We start from the raw sequence: 21,785 nt of genomic DNA, 5'->3' as shown, positions 1-21,785 counted from the left end.
ACACTTTGAGAGATAAGCTGTACTTCATTGGTCGTGGATTTAAAAATCAGCACATTCAAAGGATAACTACCCAAGAGCACATCATTGCATATTTACGTCAACTTTTCCCTAAGTGTTTCCACCAGTGGCCATTCAGTCCACAGTCATGTAATTGGTGCGAATGTAAATCATAGACAGAACTTTCACATTTTCCAAGGGTGTTTTCACCATGAGATGTGACCATAGTCCACAGTCGTGTAATTGGTGCGAATGTAAATCATATCTTTGAATGATACACTCAATACAGTTTATTTGGGGAAAAAAATGACAGCTTTCTTCGACCCAATTCCCTTCAGATGCCAAAAGACCGCCCTAATCAAAGAAACACGGCGCTGTTGGTTGTAATTGCTCCCTGGATTCCCCTGGATCCATTTGTTCGTTCGTTCGTTCGTAAGCAAACATGCCCTGTAAAGAAGGATTAGGACGTAATTCTGCTGCAGCCGATGCCAAGAAGAGGGCCCGAATGGCAGACAGAAGATTTGAAAACACTGCGTCTTCTCCAAAACAAAAAACGCAATGAATCTGCCCGAGCAGCCGAGTCTCTGGAAAGAAAAGCTCGCCGTCTTGAAGATCAGCGTGCATGCACTGCATCGACCCGAGCAACCGAGTCTGCTGAAATGAACGCTCGCTCTCAAACATGTCACTTCACTGTAAATGACACTCATGTTTCTGCCGCACAGCTGGAAGTGCTTTTGCATTTCTCGGCAGACAGGCTACAACTGCGCATATGGGAGTTCAAGCTGGATGCCACAATGGCAAGGACAAGAGATGTAACAGCCCCGCCTTCAGGGCCTTCGTGAAGAAACTTCTCCTTCAGCTTCTCAACAAGTTGCCTGGCCACCAGATCCCTTCCCGAACTCTTGATATGCCCAATATCCATGGAGACACCCAAACTGCCCAGTGCAGGATCACTGGCCATGGCTTTGACTGCAGGAGCAGGGTTAGTGTGCACAGTTATCGGGGACCATCAACAGGATGCAAATCCATGCAAAAATGAGCCAGGGCATCAAGTGGTGTCACCCCATGCTCGTGGTTGATAAGAGGTGGTGGTGCTGGAAGCGACAGTCTCCTGAAGAGCAAAGGTCAATTGGCGGTAGTATTTAAGGATGTCGGCAGCAAAAGAAACTGCTACCATGTCTGGGGGGGGGGGCTTGAAGTTGCCTACTGAATGACAAGGTTGCGAAAGAACTTAACGAGCTTTCTGGAGAGGTCAGCAGTGTTGGAAATTCTTATCTGATCAGCAACATAGTGAACAAGGCAAGGCTCAGGCCAAAATTGCAGAGGTGACAGTGAGCGGGTACAAGGGGATTTGGGTAGGGCTTGATGCCAACATCAGATTCAAGTTAATTTTCAATTACCATTTCAATGTCGTCTCCAAGCCAAATTGTGGGACCACCAGCAGAAGCGTGTAAAGACCCTTGTGCATGTTGAATGACATGAGTGTTACACCCATGGATCAGAGGTGCGTCTCCATCATAAGTTTGTTCATTGTCAGAGATTATCACAAATTGCCAAGTGGGCCAAAAGCTGATATCATTGGAAATCCAGAATGGAGTTACATCTTGCACATCTCCATCCAAATGTTTTGCAGCCAGCCCAGGGATAGAGGCTCAGGCCTGGCAGTCAAACAAAACTGAAAATCATTTCAAACAGGAAACTTACTGTGAAAAAAGTAAAATAAAAAAAAAGTTTAATAATAATAATAGATTATTGTGTTACACTGAATAAAGATTAAACATTATTTGGATGGCCAATCTGTTTTGGGGAACAAGGGTTGTTTTATGAAGCAGATTGGTTATCTTCCAATACAGAAAAGAGATACAAGGTCATTTAAAATGTAAATATGTGTTATTAAAATAGATGCATGTTCAAGCACAATAATGCATGAGAAATTTGCATCGACAACACCACGCATGATCGAGCGCTAGCTTAAAGGTGGGCATACACTGGATAATATGTTGAACCCAGTATGTTTTGGTGTTGTGTATAACCTCTGTTTCAATTCAGTCCAGTTGGCATAGATTGGTTGATTTTGCAAAGAACTCGCCTCCACCTGAACCCTTCCACATTTGAGCTTCACCTCTACCTTTATCCAGGGCATGTTATGTTGCTCCCATCAGTGAGCAGAAACAGAGGGTTAGCAGGTTGGCCTGCAGGTACACACATTTGCCTCTATGCTGTCTAGCCTGCGATTGAAACTTGGCCCAGCGATAAGCTGTTGGCCTGATGTTTCACAGGCTGGTTGAGGCATTGTTGTGTTTGCTGTCCCTCAGGTAACTGGTGTTCATCTCTGACATTCGTTGATGGATGTTAAATATCCCACGGTGTCCTTCACAAAGAGTCAGAGAGCTATCGCCAGCACCCGAAACAAATTACAAATACATGCCCTAACTTTAGTCGAACATTAGGCCTGGCCAGCTGGTTTGTGAAAAAGTTGGACCAAACTTCTGACTGACCACACAACAACATGGGAATAATTGTGGCCATGAAAAGAACAAGTGAGTGGAAATGGGCAAATATTTTATGTTGGCATCTCCCGCAATGAGGCCAAATGTCATCTCCTACAACGAATAGTAGCGACAACTTGCACTTAGAAGCTATTTTGTATCCATTAAGCGCAGCGATCCGAACCTGTGCCCTTTGGACGTGAAGGGGAATGTGTCCGTTTTTTTCATCAAGTTGTCTCTGTGCCAAAAAGTAACATTATAATGCTTAATGTTTTTTTTTTTTTTTCCAACAAGTCACAATAAGCATACAATCAGACAAGATTGATTTAACCTTCAAACATGTCACAAAGCATACAATCAGACAAGATTGATTTAACCTTCAAACATGTCACAGAAACTCAGCAAAATAAAGTTTAATGTATGAGTAAAGGTTCACACTGATTGCCTGATACGAGATGGACAGAGCGAGTGAGTAGAAGAAACATAAAGGGAGTGACATTATGCAGAAATATGAAAGAAGTGGAATAAGGAAAGTTAAAGGCAGAAATGGAGGCACACCATCCATGTCAGATGTACATGCCATCAAAAGTAAATTATTCGAAAATATAACAATTGTGAATGAAAAAAGAAAAGAGCTTGAGAAGATTGATTGATCGATTGTGTGCTCTGCCTTAAGACAGGTCCTTGGCTGCTTGGCATGGGTGACACTGGGTGGTTTGCCATTGCCTTCCCAGCAGTTAGTCAGGGCAGGAATTTGACCAGAATGCAGATGATAACTCTCTTCTCTTGGCGAAGGACACCATGGGATCCTGAACATCCACCAACTCATGATAGTAGACGAGACACTCGGCTTAACGTCCATTCAAGGGGACGGCACAACCATTGATGAATCACCCGACCTCTAAAACACCGGGATGACACTTTGTAGTTGGGTGGGGATTCAAACCTGGCTAAACAGTTTGTTAATGACAAACAGTTTGTTAATCTCCCTTTGTTAATGACATTGGTTTATAGGTTTTAACAATTATTTCTCTTCGTCTTGTACAGTCTTTTTCCAATCGTCTTACAAACTCCTCTGAGGCATCTTCTCCTCTATAAAGTTCTAACTTGTATTCATCACCAACAGATGATTTGATATAATAACAGAAACCACAAGGAGTATGTTTTTGATATTTATTTGTGTATGATTTATTTGGATTTGGTGAAACAACATCTATCTTTTCAAGGATACTTTCAAAATCAGCATATATCACAAACGGATGTTTTATAGATTTCTTAACATCTTTGAATGATATGTTTGAACCTGCTTTTGGTAAATTAATTACGGTTGATTTATGATTACTACAATATTTTGAATGTTGATTTAATCGTTCTTTTGTATGAAAGGAGTCGAGACGTCTCTTGCAAGGATACGTTTTACATTTTCTCTTGTATAGTTGTGATTTGGTTAATGTTGATAAATTTTTGATGAAAGCATAATGTGATTTTTCCTTTGAAGTAAAGTAGAGAAGGTCAATGTGTGTTTCTTCATTTTTATAGTTGTTTGTAATTTTTAATAACTGAACTTTGTATCAGTTAATCCATATACATTAACAGATAGATTATTCATTTTCTCAAATTTAGGAATATCTCTCAATGACATTGGAAACTTTAAATCTTTAACATTTAATGTATTCTCGTATTTCTTATAATGTTCAACCCTTTCAGGTTTCCATTGTGGAGGATGTCAGTGAGCAAGAACAGACCATAGAAAACATTTATTATCTTTGTTTTGAATCTTAACAACCGCTTTCTTTAGTTTATCTATTTTGGTAAATCAATATAACAAGAAGCTTGAAGAGGATCTGATTTTAAGATGTGTATTTCTAAAAAGATTATTTTTGTAATAGCAAATCCACTACCTGCTGCAGTGTTATCAACATCTTGTTCTTGTCTCTGGAGTTCATCGTAAACATCACATCTTACAAAATCTTGAAATGATGAGATAAGGTGAGGGTTTGTCCTCACATAGGGAGTAGTTTCATCACCTCCTCTTACCATATTCAATTTTACTCCCATATAAAACTTAAAAGTTTTCATTTCACTTAATGTGTTTTTAATTATAGTTTCAATACTTTGTTTCACCACATCAACAGTTTCCATGATTGAACATGGTCCAGGGTCTTGAAAGCGAAACAATCTTATTTTTATATGTCCTCTAAATACCCCACCAGTGTTTTCAATGAAGAATTTAGTGGCACCCTCCCTTTCTTCATTGTTCTTGTGTTTGCGTGATTGAAGGTGTTTATTATATTTCTTTTTAAAGAACATGTGCATGGCTCACAAAGTGGGTACACATATTGTTACACAAAGGGCAAAAAAAAAAGTTTAGGGAAACATGAAATGCAACCCATTATGTTAATCTGCATGTATTCAAATCGCTAAATCTAAATTTTTAGACCTGCAGCACATCCGGTTTTAAAGTTACCACTGAATATATACAACACTGTAAATACACGTTCGAATTTCAAGCTTGGTGTCAGCGTTATGTACGGAATCAGATGAAAAAAACAACGTAAATATTATATTTTGGGATAAGAAACAGATAATTTTTACTTTGCCTTTTAAACAGGCTCAGGAAAAAGAAAAAAAACAACACATTTTGAGAGAGTCTATGTTATAAATTACAAAGAAAACACAGACGAGTTCAGAAGCAAAGAAAGCCACACTTGTAAGCAAAAAATAACGTTAAAATTGAATCTATTTCTTTCGAACTTTTGAAAACAATCACTTTAAACATGAAAAGAAAAACATAATTCTTACCTCTCGGATCCTCATGAAGCACCAAAAAAATTCTAGCGTTGGTTAAATTGAAGAATTATCAGACAAATGCGAGTCACCTTGTTCGGCTCGGCGTCCTCACGCTGGATTTGTACGTTACGGCTCTCGCAAAGACACAGACACAAAGACAAATGCTGCGCTCAACGGCAAATGGAAATGTGCTGACATGCTTGCCAGTGCCTATTATATCCATCAATCGGGGAAGTTTGCAAGACGGCAAGATTTTCTAATGCTAGCTTTATTTGCGTTTGACGAGAGATGATGATTCGTACATCACGGGACTGACACGAAAATCAAGACGGGATTACTTGCGGTCCGAATTTTATTTTTCTGATCACAATTTTGATCTATATTTTTCTGCCGTGAGACTCTGTCATATTTCCAAGAAATTAAGGGAGATTTGGAATAAAAATCATAAGAAACATTATCAACACTGGACTCCTTATTTCTCTCGATGCAGTGGACACAAAGCGTTATGCAGGAATCCATTATTTTATCAGATAGGGGAGATGCCAGAAAACCCGAGTAGGGAGACAGAACATCATCAAAACATAAAAGGGACACCAAAGTTCACATTCTGAGTCACCACACTCAAAATAACTGTCACATAAGAAATGTACAGTAAAATAAAAAATTTTACCAATCAAACTAACATTTCTAAGGTTACAATACCCATATTCTGTTGCTTTAATTCATCTTTAATAAAACGGGGAAATGGAGAGTATGGTATTGCCGGTTTCTACAGGTTCCCCAAGATGTCCACTTTCATTTATGACCATGGATGGTTTGTCTAAGTCCCTCATAATAGTTTAATGTGGAATTTCCCACAAACCTACCACAGCACACCCACTTTGTGAGCCATGCACATATCATTATCACATCTATCACAATGTTTTGTTTCTTGGTCGAGTGGAGATATTATTCTGAAAAGATTGAATGTGTGTTTGTTGGTTTGAAGGTGTTTCTTATAACATTTATATTCATGATTACAAACATCGCAGTACGTTGTATTCACTATATTTATATAACAAAACTGCGTAAAATAAAATTTTCTTGATGAAAATTTCGTTAAATTTATAGGTGAATCTGTGCTAAAAACCATTTTATCCTCCAACTTTTTTCACTTAATAAATACAATGTATCAAGACACAAAAGACAAGTTTTAATAAATCTCTTCATTTGTAAAAGATACTGAGAATAAGTCGAGGATGTAAAATTGAATAAAGATAAATATAACAACTATTGCATAAAAACAATTATGGTGAATAATGAGTTCTTCAATTTCCTTCAGTGGAAGGACTTTTAGTATATCTGGAAGAACATCAAGTGAAGTAGCTCTAACAAAAGTTTCTCCTCTCCTTCTGGCAATATATTCAAAACTAGAAAAAGCAATGAAACAACAAAAAGTATCAAAAAAGAAAAACCTTATGGATGAAGCTTTAGAAAGAAAAGATAAGACCATCTGAAATATGCAAGGAGAAATTTGTATTTTTTTCAACAACCCTAAAGATGTAAATCCTGATGAAATAAAGGATGTTAATATATCAGGTGAAATGACATTTCATTCATTAGTAGTTAAGGATAATTTTAAAATTACCTTTAATATAAAAAATGTCGTAGTTGAATCTGTTAATGAAAAAAAAAGTATATAGATATAGATGGTAATGTTTTTTTCTACTAACTAAATATGAGTCATTATTCAACTGAAGATTATGAGAGTGATGATAGTATCTCTGTTGTAACAGAAGACAGTTATGATACCGAGAGTTTGTGTTCAAACGATAGTTATGAAAATAGTTTTATAGATGATTGTGAAAGCACCAATGAAAGTACTGAATATGATACCGAAGATGAATTTTATTTGAAGTAAAGTTTTACTTTATAAATATGAATAGTTTGCCAGATTTTGAGCCTCTTGAATTTCCTGATTCTCCACATGACAAATTTGAGAATTGTCCTATGTGTGAAAGACGGGGATAAAACAGAGTCAAAGGCCTATAAACAATGTATGTTCTGTGAATATCTTCTAATTAATGATAATAAAAAATATAAAAAGGAATATAATTCTTTGAGATTTGCACCAAAAATGAATTACTTTAAAAGATTTATTTGAGAACTTAATGTAAAGTATGAGGGTGATAATACACCTTTTCTTGCAAGAGAAGAGACTGAACAAATGACGACCAAGTTTCGTGGATTGAATATTTTATATTATTAACGATTGTCATATTCAGGGAAATATCAACACAATATATTGTATAAATAAAATAATGGATGATCTTGAAATTAAACCGGAACTTCGGATAAAAGTTTCCCAAAAAGCCAATAAAAAATAAAATAACCTGTTTTCGATATATATATATATATATATATATATATATATATATATATATATATATATATATATATATATATATATATATATATATATATATATATATATGAATGATTTTTTTTACCCCTTTGGGAAAATAAGATAAAATTTAACGACCATAAAAATCTTCCAAATCCATTAAGATGTCTTGGTTCAAGCGGGTGTGGAAAAACCTGCTGACTTTTAAAGATGCTCCTTACTCCCAACTTTTTGGATTATGATAATTTAATAATTTTCACAAAGTCGAATATTCAGAAAGTCGAGTTTTCAACCAGAGTATCAACTACTCTCACAAGTTTTTAATGCTGGTCTTCAAAAAGAAGATATAATCGGTTTATTTAATCTTCAAAAAAAAAAACGAAACGATAACAACATTGAAGATATAATACAACTATTTTGTGATACACAGAGATATAAAAAGAAATCAAAGCCGATAACTTGTATTCTTGTTGACGATACGGATGATATACCTTCTCCCCAAGATTTGGATAAATAAAAAAAGAACCTCATTATCTTTGATGATTGTGTTAATGAGAGAAACCAAACGGTAATGGATAGCTACTGCAGAAGATGGAGACTTTCTTCTTGTAATTGTATTTATCTTAGCAATCATACTTTCATCTCCCTCGTCGCTCAATAAGAAACAATGCTAATACTTTTATTTTATTCAAATTAAATTCAATAGATATAAACAATTTTTCGAGAGACAATTGTTCTACATTATGTAGTAAAAAGGAATTTGGAGATTATATGAAACACACACCTGAAAAATATAAATATATTGTTGTGAAACAAGATGAGATATTAAAAAATATATTTTTTATTTTATAAACAATTACATATATAAATGACATTCATTATTTTAAATCATGTGGGTAAATCTGCTTCTGGAAAAAAAACTTTCATAAATCAAGGTTCTTGTATCGTACAAATGAGAATATTGCAAATTTGCTTAAAAAGCACCATGTAGTTTGTATTGTATCAACAACTGGAGCAAAAAGACCTGGAGAAGTTGAAGGTAAAGATTATTACTCTATTTCAGAAGAGGAACATATGCAATTGAGGAAAGAAGGCCAAATATTTGAGGAGGTTTCTCTTGGTACAACAAAATATTCACATTGTAAGAGTGAGTTAAAGAAATAAAATCTGGTGGTCTTGGGATATTAGAAACTAATCCAGAAGGAATGATAAAAATTATTTAACATATGAGTGGTAATGGGGTAAAGATTTTATCATTCAGTTTTGATGTTGATGAAGAAACACAAAGCAAACGTATGAAAAGCAGAGATAGAAGTATTAGTGAAGAAGAAATTACAACTCGTATTAATGTTAATAAATAATTTGATGAAACATTTAAAGAAAAGGATTTATTTGAACACATACTTTTAATGATGAAGAAAAGGAAAATTTACCTGTTGGCCTTTTATAATTCAGTGAATGTTATTTTCCAATAAATAAATGGATGTGAAAGAAAGAGCAAGAAGATTTAAGGAGCATCAAGAGTTGTTTTCAAAAGTTGTAAGACAACAGGAAGACATAAATAAGAAACACAGACAGAAACTAACTTGTGAAGTAGCATTTGAAAGAAAACAAGAGAAATTTTTAAAACCACTTTTAAAAACTTCCCAAGAAAAAATTATGGATGCTTCCACAGTTCCCACAATAGAATATACTCCGAAAAAACTTTAAATGTTAAAAGATTTCAGTCAAATGATGGAGGAAGAATTAGGGCATATAGGAGAATTAGAATATGATGATGGATTATTTCGACAACTGGAAGAAATTAATCAACCCCCTGATTATATTGTGAAGGCTCTTCAAAACAATGAATATTCAGCAGATTCAAAAACCAAAGCAGGAGTCATTCCAACAGAACAACCAGCAATATTTCATCTTGTTCAAGAAAAGGTATTGACATTTAATGATGAATTAAGGTTCTTGAGTTCTGCTCAAGCCCCTGTTAAACTAACTCCGAGATGAATGTTTCTTCTTACAAAGGATGGAAAACAAGGTGCAATTGTGAGGGATGAATCAAAGTATTTTGATAAACCATTGGATATGAAAAATAAGGATGATGGAATATATATTGATCTGCTGGACTCCCTTAATTTTAGGGTTAGTCGATCTGGTACAAGCAGGAAGAATGAGAAGGAGTAGCACATTATTCAGGCTTTAAGTCGGCTTGATTCAGGTGTTGGTTTTCTTCCAAATTTACCCATCACAATTAGTTAATAGATTGTTACAGCGCGTGTGCTGCATACAATTGCACCGAGTTTGAAATGTCCCCGGTGTCTACCATGGAACCGGTGTCCCCCTCCCCCCCCCCCACGTGCATCAAGACAGCCAATGACGGCCGTCCGGTCTATGGCAATGCGTAACCTCGACGGAAATGGCGACAATTGACGGAAATACTCGAGTATTTCAATGGAAATTTGTGAAGCTAATGTGTTGTATATGTGAAAACCATTTAATTTATTGCTTGACGGAAAAAAACGAAGAAACGTGCCCCTCTCATGTACGAACGAACGAAAGACATCATTTCCGCCCACCATCACATTTCGCACCGAAAGACGTCATTTCCGCCCACCATCGCATTTCGTGCCGATCGCCGAATGCTGAAAGCGAAGTTCTTCGTATTTTACATCATTCTTTTGCGGCTCCCTGCCATGCTCTATCGAACGATTTCATTCCTTCTGTTATATATAAAGGTGCTTATCACAATAATAAGATTTTTACATTTCAAATATTAAGTGCGCTTTTTAATTGTTTTTCAACTGAAAAAGCATAAATTGCATATTTTAACATTAGTGTACTCATTTGCTTCACCATACGCGCTGTATTGGAGGATTTCACTTGTTATTGTTGTGATGTCGTAATAAGGCTGGAAATAATTGTTTTAATGAAGCATCAGCCATTTTCGACCAGTTGTTGAATATGAAAATAATTTATAAATGTCATTGCAAAGATATTTTATCTCGTATTAAATAAGATGAGAAGCACAATCCTTAAGGCCCAGTCACACCTTGACGTTTTAGCCAGCTTATGCCGATTTTTGGAAAATTTGTCTAAAACGCTGGTACACCTCGAATACGTTATGGGTAAGTTTTGATAACATTGAGAGCACGCTGAAAAACACTGCCATACGTCGTTGTACGCTGGCTTTAAAGTTGTACTTTTCGGTTGTCCTCAAATTTTCCATGCTTGAAATTTTAAGACTTATGCCAGTGTATGACTCACACGTTCCGCATAACGCTGGCCATAAGTTGTAGGCACGTCACGCGATCGTTGACACACGTCAACACACGTTACTTGTGAGTTACTCATAAGTCGAAACACATCGAGGTAATGGTTGGTGTCAGTGTTCCAGACTCCCTGGTTTTTCTTTGGTTTTTTTTTTTCTTCCTTCCTTCGGTATGTTGGTGATTTTGACACTTCGATTTCTAGTGCGGTTATAATATAATATAATTAATAGGCTGCCGCTCTACGATTTAAATCATAACCGCACTGTACACTGAACACCCTCATACCGAAGAAAAAAAAAAACTGGGAGTCTGGAACACTGATGGTAACCATTACCTTGACGTGTTTCGACTTATGAGTACCTTTCAAGTAGCGTGTGTCGACGTGTGTCAACGATCGCATATCGTGCGTACAACTTATTCCCATCGCATGCGGAGCGTGTCATACGGCAAGTATGTCGTAAAATTTTCAACATGTTTAAAATTACCAGACGTACACCATTTAATACGACGTATGATAGCGTACTTTAGCATTCTATTCACGTATACCAAACTTACCCATACCGTATTCGACATGCGCCAGCGTTTTAGACGCATTTTTCAAAGGTCGGCATACGCTGGCAAGATCGCCAAGGTGTGACTGCGATGTTGACACTTCCATTTCTGCGGCGGTTATGATTTGAATCGTTGTGCGGCAGCCTTTTCATAACCTACGCCACGTCATCATCGGTGATGCGTGCAGCGCGCTATGCATAAGTTAGACTATCGTTGGGCATAGGTTGTGAAGGCCGACAACAGGTTCAGCATTCGTTGGTATAAGTTATCTATAACACAACGAAACGTTCTGTGTCCATTACTAATATGTTATGCATACGACCAACTCGTTATGAATATGTCCGAGTCTTTAAAAAAAACATCAAAAGTTCAACGTAAGCCAGCGTTTTACATACATTTTAATACGTTGCCATTGCTGGCTAAAACGTCAAGGTGTGACTGGGCCTTTAGTTTTAATTTCACAAGTGACCACACATCTTCATTCCCATACCCACTACAACTTGATGCAACAAAATAATATGAGGCGTCTTTATTGTCTATAGAAACTTATAATACCTTGTATAATATTACCGAGAAAAATGACAAGTTTAGTTATAATCTGGGAAGTGGATACAAAACGATAACAGTTTCACCCGGAGCATATGAGACTTCTCAAATATCTTCCGAAATTGCTCGCCATTTGAAAGAACAGGGCGATGAACCAAAAAATATTGTTATTGATATTCAAAAATATACTTCAAAATCGCCAATCTTTAATCAACGATTAAACTTAAAAATAACTACAAGGTTGATTTCACAATTGATAATTCATTGAGAGTTATTGGGTTTCTCCTCAAAAAAGAGTGAAACTAATGGGACGTTTTACAGTGATAATGTCATTCAAATATCCTCAGGCATAAATTCGGCATTAATTCACTGTGATTTGATTGATGGTGCTTATAATGATGGAATAAGAACAAATACAATATTGTCATTAAGTGCATATTCAACCGCAAATGGTTATATATTCAATATGGAACCCAAAAATCTGGTTTATCTACCTGTGCGAGGAAAAACCATATACAGAGTAAATTTTAGAATAACCGACCAAGATAATCACATGATTTCTTTTGATGGAGAAATTATATCCATCAGAATTCACCGACGTGAAGTTTTCCAAGAAATAAATACGATGGTTATTGTGAGGAAACACGAGTTGGGAAAATATAAAATAATTACAGGGGAAGGGATGTTCCTTTCCCCATACTACAAGGGTGAAGGTATGTATCTTGGTAGAGGATACTAGCAACCTAAGAGACAAAGGGGTGTCGGACATCAATTTAGAAAAAAAGGAGATGGGATAATTGATACTCTAATGGGTGTAGGTTCAACTATTCTTAAACATAAAGACCTAATTGGTTCAACTGCTTCTGCTGTGGGAAATGTAGCGGGTGCTATAAAGAGTATAAAAGATGCCCAAAAGGATTCTCATAAATTGCAAGCAATAAAAGAAATTAAGAAAGGCAAAACTCAGTTGTCTCCCCAAGAACGACAAAATATTTCAAATATTTGGGTCAGGGTTTCAAAAGTTTTAACTTCTTTTTCCAAAATAAATACAAGTATGGAAGAAATTGAGAGTATCTATGATTTGGATGATACCATTATCATCTCAAACTCGACTAACAAGCTCAAATGAGCTTAGATCCTCGTCCTCTTAATGATGACGTCATAAAAATGAATATGACGTCATTGTGATGTATCAGGTTTGCGATAAGCTATCTGTGCTAATGCCGGCTTGATTCCCACAAACAAAATTCAAACAGCTTGCCTAATTTTGGAGATAATGGTATAGGCGATTGCCATGAGCAGTGATATTATGGCGTCAACTTTTTTTTTTCTAGGAAGAATTTCCTAAATCGGAGATGGTTACTGCCTGCGCGTGGGCTTTCTGCATATACATGGCATGTTTCACGAAGATCCGATGAAAACTCTGGGTTGTGAAACAAAAAAATGTCAAAAAATAGGAATGACGTCAGAAAAATTGATATGACGTCATAGTGATGTATCATATGAGCGGTAATTCATCTCTGCTAATGCCCTGTTCGATTCCCGCAAACAGAATTCAAAAAGCTTGCCGAGTTTCGGAGATAATTTTTTAGGCGATTTCCATTAGCGGAGATATTTTGACGTCATAACTTTTTTTCTAGGAGGAATTTTCAAAATCGAAGATGGTTACTGTCTGTGCAAGGTATTTTTACATATATGCCAAGTTTCAGGAAGTTTTGATGAAAACTGTAGGCTGTGAAACAAAAAAGTCCGCAAGAAGAAGATGGAGAACAACAACGTGAGTAAGACTTAGAGATCCTCCACGAGGATCTAAAAAAGAAGACTACTTCAAGGTAAATGCAACAACTGAAACAGACTGGAATGCAAATGGAACAAAATGTTTTGAAATCAATAATTAACAAACTTATTTGAATCTCACCAAAAGTTTCTAGTTGTGTAAATTTACATTCACTAAGGCTGCGAATAACACAAATGCTACATTCGTGAATGATTTCTTCTGGAAAATGTTTGATAGTGTTCATTTGTATATTGGAGCACAAGAAGTTGAAGCGGTTGATTATGTCTCTGCTACATTTGAAATGATGAAATTTACACAATATTAATTTAGTGATAGAATGGGAAAGGGGGCTGTCGAAGGTTTTATTCCTGATATGGCAACGGGAACAAACACAGACCCTGGATATAGTCAAAGGAAAGGAATGTATAATGATGATACAAAAACAGACAATAGTTTTACTGTGGCAGTTCCTCTTAAAGGTATATTTGGATTTTGTGATCATGATAAAGTTCTGTATGGTCATTAAATTAAATTTCAACTGCAAAGGAATGATAATGAAAATAGATTGCTTTTTGGTGTGGCTGATGCTTTTGCTGCTCAGAATAAATTTCTAATTGATAAAATTAGTTGGTATATTCGTGAATATACTCCTAATCTTAAAACAGAAGAGATGTTGAATAGAAGACTTAACTCAAAGAAGCCACTCAATGCATCATACCTTAAAAGAAGATGCCAACAAGTTAAACTGAACCAGACCACTTGCACGTGGAATTTTGGTTTTCTGGAAGGAAAGCCACGATATCTGTGGCTCATTTTTTTAAAACCAGATGGTGATACTGCTACTGATAAGAATAATGCATTGAGTGATAATGCAAAGGTGAACAACTTCGCGTTTCTCTCGATGGAACATTTTATCCATGAAATAGATTGGAAATTAGTTGGGGAAAAAATGATTATGCTGAAGCATCCAAGTCTTACCAAAAGGTCTGTGAAAGCAATGGAAATAAAGAACCCATTTTGGATATGACAGCACTTAAAAGTCTGTATACAATCGATGTGATTGACCTGAGTGCTCAAAAGGAAACGATAAAGTCTAATCGAGTGGATACTTCCCCATACATTGAAAGAGAAGAGAGTGAAGAAGTTGATACATATTGTTTGCTTCAGGAAGAAACAGCATTACAGATGAATACAGATAATGGTGTTATGATTCGTCTCACATAATTTTTTGATTAATAATTGAGTAGTAAAGTGCCAACTGGGGTATATGTTAAGCAAATCAATCTTCATAAACTATCATCTTGTATCCAAAATCAAAAGCCTTGCAAGATAAACGTTAATACAATTCAGAGAAAAGGAGCAGTAAGAATTGATGTTTTGCTCACAAGAGAACACGTGAAAATCTTGAACGATACTGGCTCACTTAAAATTAAAATGACAAAACCAATGTTGAAGAAATATTCAATAAGAGAGACGAGTGGAGGATTTCTCCCATTTCTAATTCCTTTATTTGCTGGTTTAAGTGCGGCTGGAGCATTGACGGATGGTATTTCAGCAGTGGTGCAAACTGCCAATGAAAGGAAGGCTAAACTCCGGGCTCAAAAATAATTGGAAAGACACAACAAAGAGTTGGAGAAATAAATTAGTGTAAGTGGTGTAATTGTAGATTTTGCTGAAAAACTTGAAAGTCTGCCTCATAAAGTGAGATTGTTAGTTGGAGATATGCTTTTTTCCATCGCACAAGCAGGTGTAAAATTAACTAAAAGGGGTAATGGATTATATCTTTCTAATAAATAAATAAATAAATAAATGAGCATTGATGAGTGGTTTAAAGAATTTGGAAAGAATACAACATCAAATTTAGAACTTATCAAATATTGTAAGAAATGAAAAATTCATAATGTGGTTATTTGTTTGAGAGATGAATTAACAAATGTATCTAAACATACAACGAATATTATTATGAACTTCGAAGATAATAATCGGAACGGTTCTCATTGGGTTTGTATTTTTAATAGTCAAGACAAATATTATTTTGATAGTTTTGGTCCACCACCACCTGTTGAAGTAATAAAATTCTTACAGAATGGTGTTCATCAAACATTTCAAGTCCAATAATTAAATTCCAAGTGTTGTGGTCAATTATGTCTATATGTGTTATTTCAACTCAACAAAATAAATTTTATAATGACATTATTTTTAATATCATATAAATGACTTATGTTGGAAAAGATGGTTCTATCTTTGGTGTATCCCAAGAACTGGATATTGATTTATCAAATTATTACACAAAGGCACAGGCTGAACGACAGAAATATAGTATAGCAAAAAATATTAATTTGAAAAATGCTTATAAGTTAATAAATTATCCAAGCTCGACTGACGCGAATGACTTGGTGAGATTAAGTAGTTTATCACAATCTTTATCCTTAATTAAAACGGCACGTTTTCTTAAAGGAGTAGAATTTACAACCACAACACCTGGTTCAACAAACCATACACCTTCTCTTATTAAATTCAATTATCTGCTTTGTATTGAATTTTATTAAGAAGGAAGAATAGTTCATATGAGAATTGAGAAATGAAGGTATAATGTGTGATTTAGGATATAATTAGTCTTTTTCATTCAACCTAGAAGACCCACATGATTTTTATCAGTCTCGTAAAGAAGAATATTATCCTCTTGGTAAGAATCAGGAGATATGTGGAAGCACAATTAGGAAACAACAAATACACGATTTCGGGAATAGGAAATTATATGATGGTGAAGCAATAGTTTATATGACAACGAAGGAAGGAAATTGGATAATTATACAAACTGATTTAGCAACAGGAAGATGGGGTGGTATTACGTGTCATCATATTAATTTGTTGTATATTTCTGATACATAAATGACAGCAAGAAGACTTCAAGAAAATTATAATTTTTGCATTCAAGGATACCTTCAAGAAAACGGTGTTCGAATTTACATTCCTTATGAATTGAACACAGACACGGATAATTTTCAATTAAGAACTGGCCTTCTACTGATGTTAAAAAAAATCCACAAATAGAGATTTGATTAAAATATTAAATAAAAATGAACTTCTAAAGGTGATGAAATATAAAACTCTTTCAGAAATCATCAACAAATTTTATTGGTTTCCTATTATGAGAAAAATAATTGTGGATTCAAGAGTATCGCAGAATCCAGATGAATATATGTGTGATATTCTTTGGGGTGAAAGTGGTTCAAGGATAGTAAGGGATGAGGAAGGAGTTGAAGAAACTGAGACAAGAGAGAAGGAGAAGAGGGAGAAGAGAGAGAGGGAGAGGGGGAGGAGAGGGAGAGGAGAGAGAAGGAGGAGAGGGAGAAGAGAGAGAGGGAGGAGAGGGAGAGGGAGGAAAGAGAGAGAATAAATTAATATAAAAGTATGGAAACCAGTGAGATTATAAAAAGATCAAAGGTATTACAGAAAATAAATAAATCTCAATGCACCGAGGAGGAAAACAAAGTATTGGCAAGTCTATTAGAAATACATGCGTCAAGACAATCAACATCGGTTTCAGGGATAAGATTTAAACGAGAAAGTGAAGAGAAAGAAGGAAAAGATTATATTATTGATGATGTTGGTGTAATTGATGGATTAAAGTTTTACTTTTTTTTTCTTAAATAAATGGAGGAGAGAGTGAAGACATTTCTAAGGATTCTTTATGTTTCAAAAATTAAGATTCAAATGTGCATGTAGGAAACTGCAAAGGTTTTCGTACTCTGTCAGAATTTTTCACCTAAATAAATGAGTTGTCTAAAATGTAAAAAGTAAACTAAGAGTAAAAATTTCTCATATGTTAAAAGTAAAAATAATAGGGTTATACAAAAAGGTACATGTTCGGTGTGTGGCTCAAAAAAGAGTGAATTCACCAAACACAAACAAAGGGGAGATATACAAAAGTTTTTATCAGGAAGTAAATTTACAACAATTGGAATACCAGGGTGTTCTTTCTGTGGTCCAGGAACAAACTTGAATAAAAGATTAGACGAGGCTGACAATCCTAAACCGTGGAGCAAACCTTATCAGTAGGGTTGATGAAGTGTGCATGTGGCATGATATTGAAAATGGAAATAGCACAACGTTGGAAGAAAAACACGAAGCCGATAGAGAAATGTATAATTTGTCTCTAATACAAAATCCAATCTTGAGAGAAAAAGTTGATGGGTTCATCGTGAAGAAGAAGATCAGTGCGAAATTGAAACTTGGGCTTGGAAATTCAAAAAACTTAGAGGCTCTAATGATGTCATTAAGATTGAAGAGCAATTAGCTGATTAATTACATAATCCAATAATCACAAAGTTTCATAGAAAGAAGGTTTATTCCAAGGAAGTTGATTATATCTGGTCCACTGATTTAATTGAACTCACTTATGATGAGGGGTACAAGTATGCTTTAACCATTATTGATTTGAGGAGGAGATATACATGGGTTGTTCCTTTGAAAAACAAAACAGGTAATACTCTTATGTTAGCTTTCCAACAGATATTCAATAAAAGCAAGAGAAAACCTAAACAATTGTGGACTGATGAGGGTACAGAGTTCTACAACAAAACATTGAAGAATTTTCTTTAAAATAACAGCATTACATAATACAGCACCTTCAATGAAGGAAAAGTGGTTGTTATTGAGCGTTTTAATCGCACTTTAAAAGAGAGACTATATAAAAAAAATTCACTCAACTCGGTTCTCAACAATGGTTGTCTTTAATTCAGGACATTGTCGAGAAGTACAACGACACAATTCATAACTCAACGAAAACGAAGCCATCAGAAGCATTTACAAAATTAAAATATGAAAAAGAGATTAATGTCAGAAAGCCTAAGTTCAAAGTTGGTGATGGAGTAAGAATATACAGGTGGAAATCTCATTTTGAAAAAGGTTATCCCAAGCGATGGACAAATGAAGTTTTTAAAATTGTTGATGTTGTTGGTACAGTTCCGTGGACTTACAAATTATGTGATTTAAAGGGGAAGAGATTTTAGGTTCATTTTATTCACAGGAATTACAAAACACAAAGATAGATTGACAATTTTTTTGACTCCGCCCACACAATTCACATCCACACCCCCACCCACATAAGCCACATCCACGCAAACCCCACTCACAAAAGCCACATCCACACAAGCCCCACTCACAAAAGCCACATCCACGCAAACCCCACCCACATAAGCCACATCCACATCCATCATATCCACATAATTAGTGATTAGTTTATTAGTACCCACACACAACATCTTTATATAATTTAAAGAAATTGCTCAACCCACAAAAGCCACATCCACACAAGCCCCACCCACACACACAAGCCCCACCTACACAAGCTCCACCACACAAGCCCCACCTACACAAGCTCCACCACACAAGCCCCACCCACCCACACAAGCTCCACCACACAAGCCCCACCCACCCACACAAGCTCCACCACACAAGCCCCACTCACCCACACAAGCTCCACCACACAAGCCCCACCCACCCACACAAGCTCCACCACACAAGCCCCACCCACCCACACAAGCTCCACCCACACAAAGCTCCACCCACCCATACAAGCTCCACCCACTCAAGCCCCACCCACCACCCTTCCCCACACACACACGGAGAGGGATGAGGGGGGTGGTGGGTCATTGGAGGAGCGCACCTACCCCCCCCCCCTCCACCCACTCTCCCTTTAGATCTCCTTTATTCTTTTCTTGTAATTCAAAATCAGATAATTATCAGGAAATCATTTATAATTAAACAAAAGTAATAACATTGAACAAAATTTTCTTTCACAGCAGTCTGATGATTTGTTTTGGTTTTGAAACTTGATCAACATATTCTGTTCAAAACAAAGAGTGAAGAACAATTAGGTATATAAAGATGATTATATTATGATATTAATAAAAAAATAAATATAACATTGACATCCAGAAGACAGAGTGTCATGTCAGATTCCTCCAGAAGATTAAGTTGTGTGTTGGTTCATCCATACAGGTGTTTAAACTGAAATAATAATAATGAGTCAAAGACAGACAGACAGACACACACACATACAGATATATAGACGTAAAGACACACAGAGGCATAATTTCTCACCTTTGATTCGACTTATTCAAGATCAGAGGGCGTGAGAGAACTTCTTGCCAGCCAACAAAAATGTCATTCAATTCTTTTCTGACCAATTGAATGTCTTTAAGGAAGTCATTCATTTTTAGCCACTCATCGTGTTATTCAAAGGCCTCCTGTTCTCGATCAGTTATCAACGATGTTCTTATTGGGGACAACCTGTTAGAAAAAGACACAATAATTATTGGTTGTATAGTGATTTAATTCTGTATAAAACAACAAATAATGAATTGGGTTAAAGATCTCACCTGTCATCTTGTGAAAACGATTGATCCACAAGGTCGGAGAAATTATCTGCACAGTCCATTCTCCAAATAAAAATCATGGTCCATTCTCAGCACACAAGTTGGTTTAAATAAGCATCTTGATGACGTTGTGGGAGATTTCACAACAATGGTTTTTTCAGGGTGTGTCCCACATAGGAAATGACTTTGGAATTGTTTTGGCTTGGTTCGGGCGAGACAGCTTGGCTGACTCCAGACTGACTCATTTTAACACGAAAATGAAACGGCTTGCTTTGAATTATTTTGAGAAAAACCTATGTTTAAAAGCTGTTTTGCTTGCTTTTAGCTAAACTTTGTTCTGTTTGTGTTCTGATGATTTAAGATATAACCATGAGAGACATGGGCACAGGATACTTCCTCATTTTCACAGCACGACTGTGCTCTTAAAGGCATTTCCCCATTTTACAGAACCAAAGGAGGGATCATGCACTTCCCTTTCTTTCGTGCTTGAAGAGATAAAGTGAATATACTCGATGGAAATGAATGTTGCAAGAAAATTAAGTTATTCCCTAAAGCAGACCATGAGCAAATATTCGTTGGTTCGCTCTTTGAGTGGCATGAAAATATAAAAGGGAAGAAGTGCTTTAATCAGTAAGTCTCAATCTTTCATAGTCTCAATTTTACATTTGCTTTTATGGGAGGGAAGGGGATAGGTGGGGAGAAAATCAGTCTCAATTTTACATTTGCTTGTATGGGAGGGAAGTGGATAGGCGGGGAGAAAAATCAGTCTCCTATTTTGGGCTTTTGGGGCTTGAGTCAGAAAGTTTTTCCCTTATCTCCCATTCATTTGAATGGGAGTCCCAGAAACCCCATTTATCATCCACTCACTGGAGAGGATGATGAGTATGGTTGAGCTGGAGGTGGTTGTGCATTGCTGGGGACGTCAGTGCACATGTGGGATAAGCGGAGCCGGGCAAAGAGAAATGTCTTGGTAAATTTCGCTGGGGAACGAGGAATAGAGAGGGTCGAGAGCTACTGGTGAGGAATAGGATGGCCATCGTAGGTTCATTCTTTCAAAAGTGGGAAAGCCACAAAATTCCCTATGGGAGTACACAGCAAACAACAGAGTTTGATGGTGGAAAGGAAGCGTCAGTTGTGGAGGGTTAAGGATTGTAAGGCAGTGGCAGGAGTGCATGTTACCACTCAGCGCAAGACTGTGGTGTTTGTGGTACAGATGAAGAAAATTAGTAAGGTTAAGAGCAGAAGTCAGAAGATTATTGGGTAAGGGAAGTGTGGGGGAAACGTCGTTGAGTGCAAGGAGAGGTTGAGGGTTAGGTATGAGCATCTTAGCAAAGAAGCCGCAGAAGTACGGATAGGCGTTTTGGGGAATTGCAGAAGTTTTGGTTGGAAGGATGTCCGGAAAGGATGCATCATCGATGAATAGAAACCAGGTATAGTGGATGGAGGAGATCAGGAATGCAGTTGGTGAAAAGAAGGAGGTTTGGAAGATGATAAAGAAGATCAAGGATCGGGGGAGACAGCCAGATTTGGATCTGCTGCACCTGTCTGGGCAGAAGAAGAAAGCAGTAAGGAGAGATGTGGATAAGGTGAGGAATGATATGGAAG

The sequence above is a fragment of the Eptatretus burgeri genome, chromosome 10 (assembly GCF_056783735.1).
Source record: "Eptatretus burgeri isolate ZD-2024b chromosome 10, Ebu_testis_v1, whole genome shotgun sequence".
Classification (NCBI taxonomy): domain Eukaryota; kingdom Metazoa; phylum Chordata; class Myxini; order Myxiniformes; family Myxinidae; genus Eptatretus; species Eptatretus burgeri.
Note: the sequence above shows the minus strand (reverse complement) of the source record.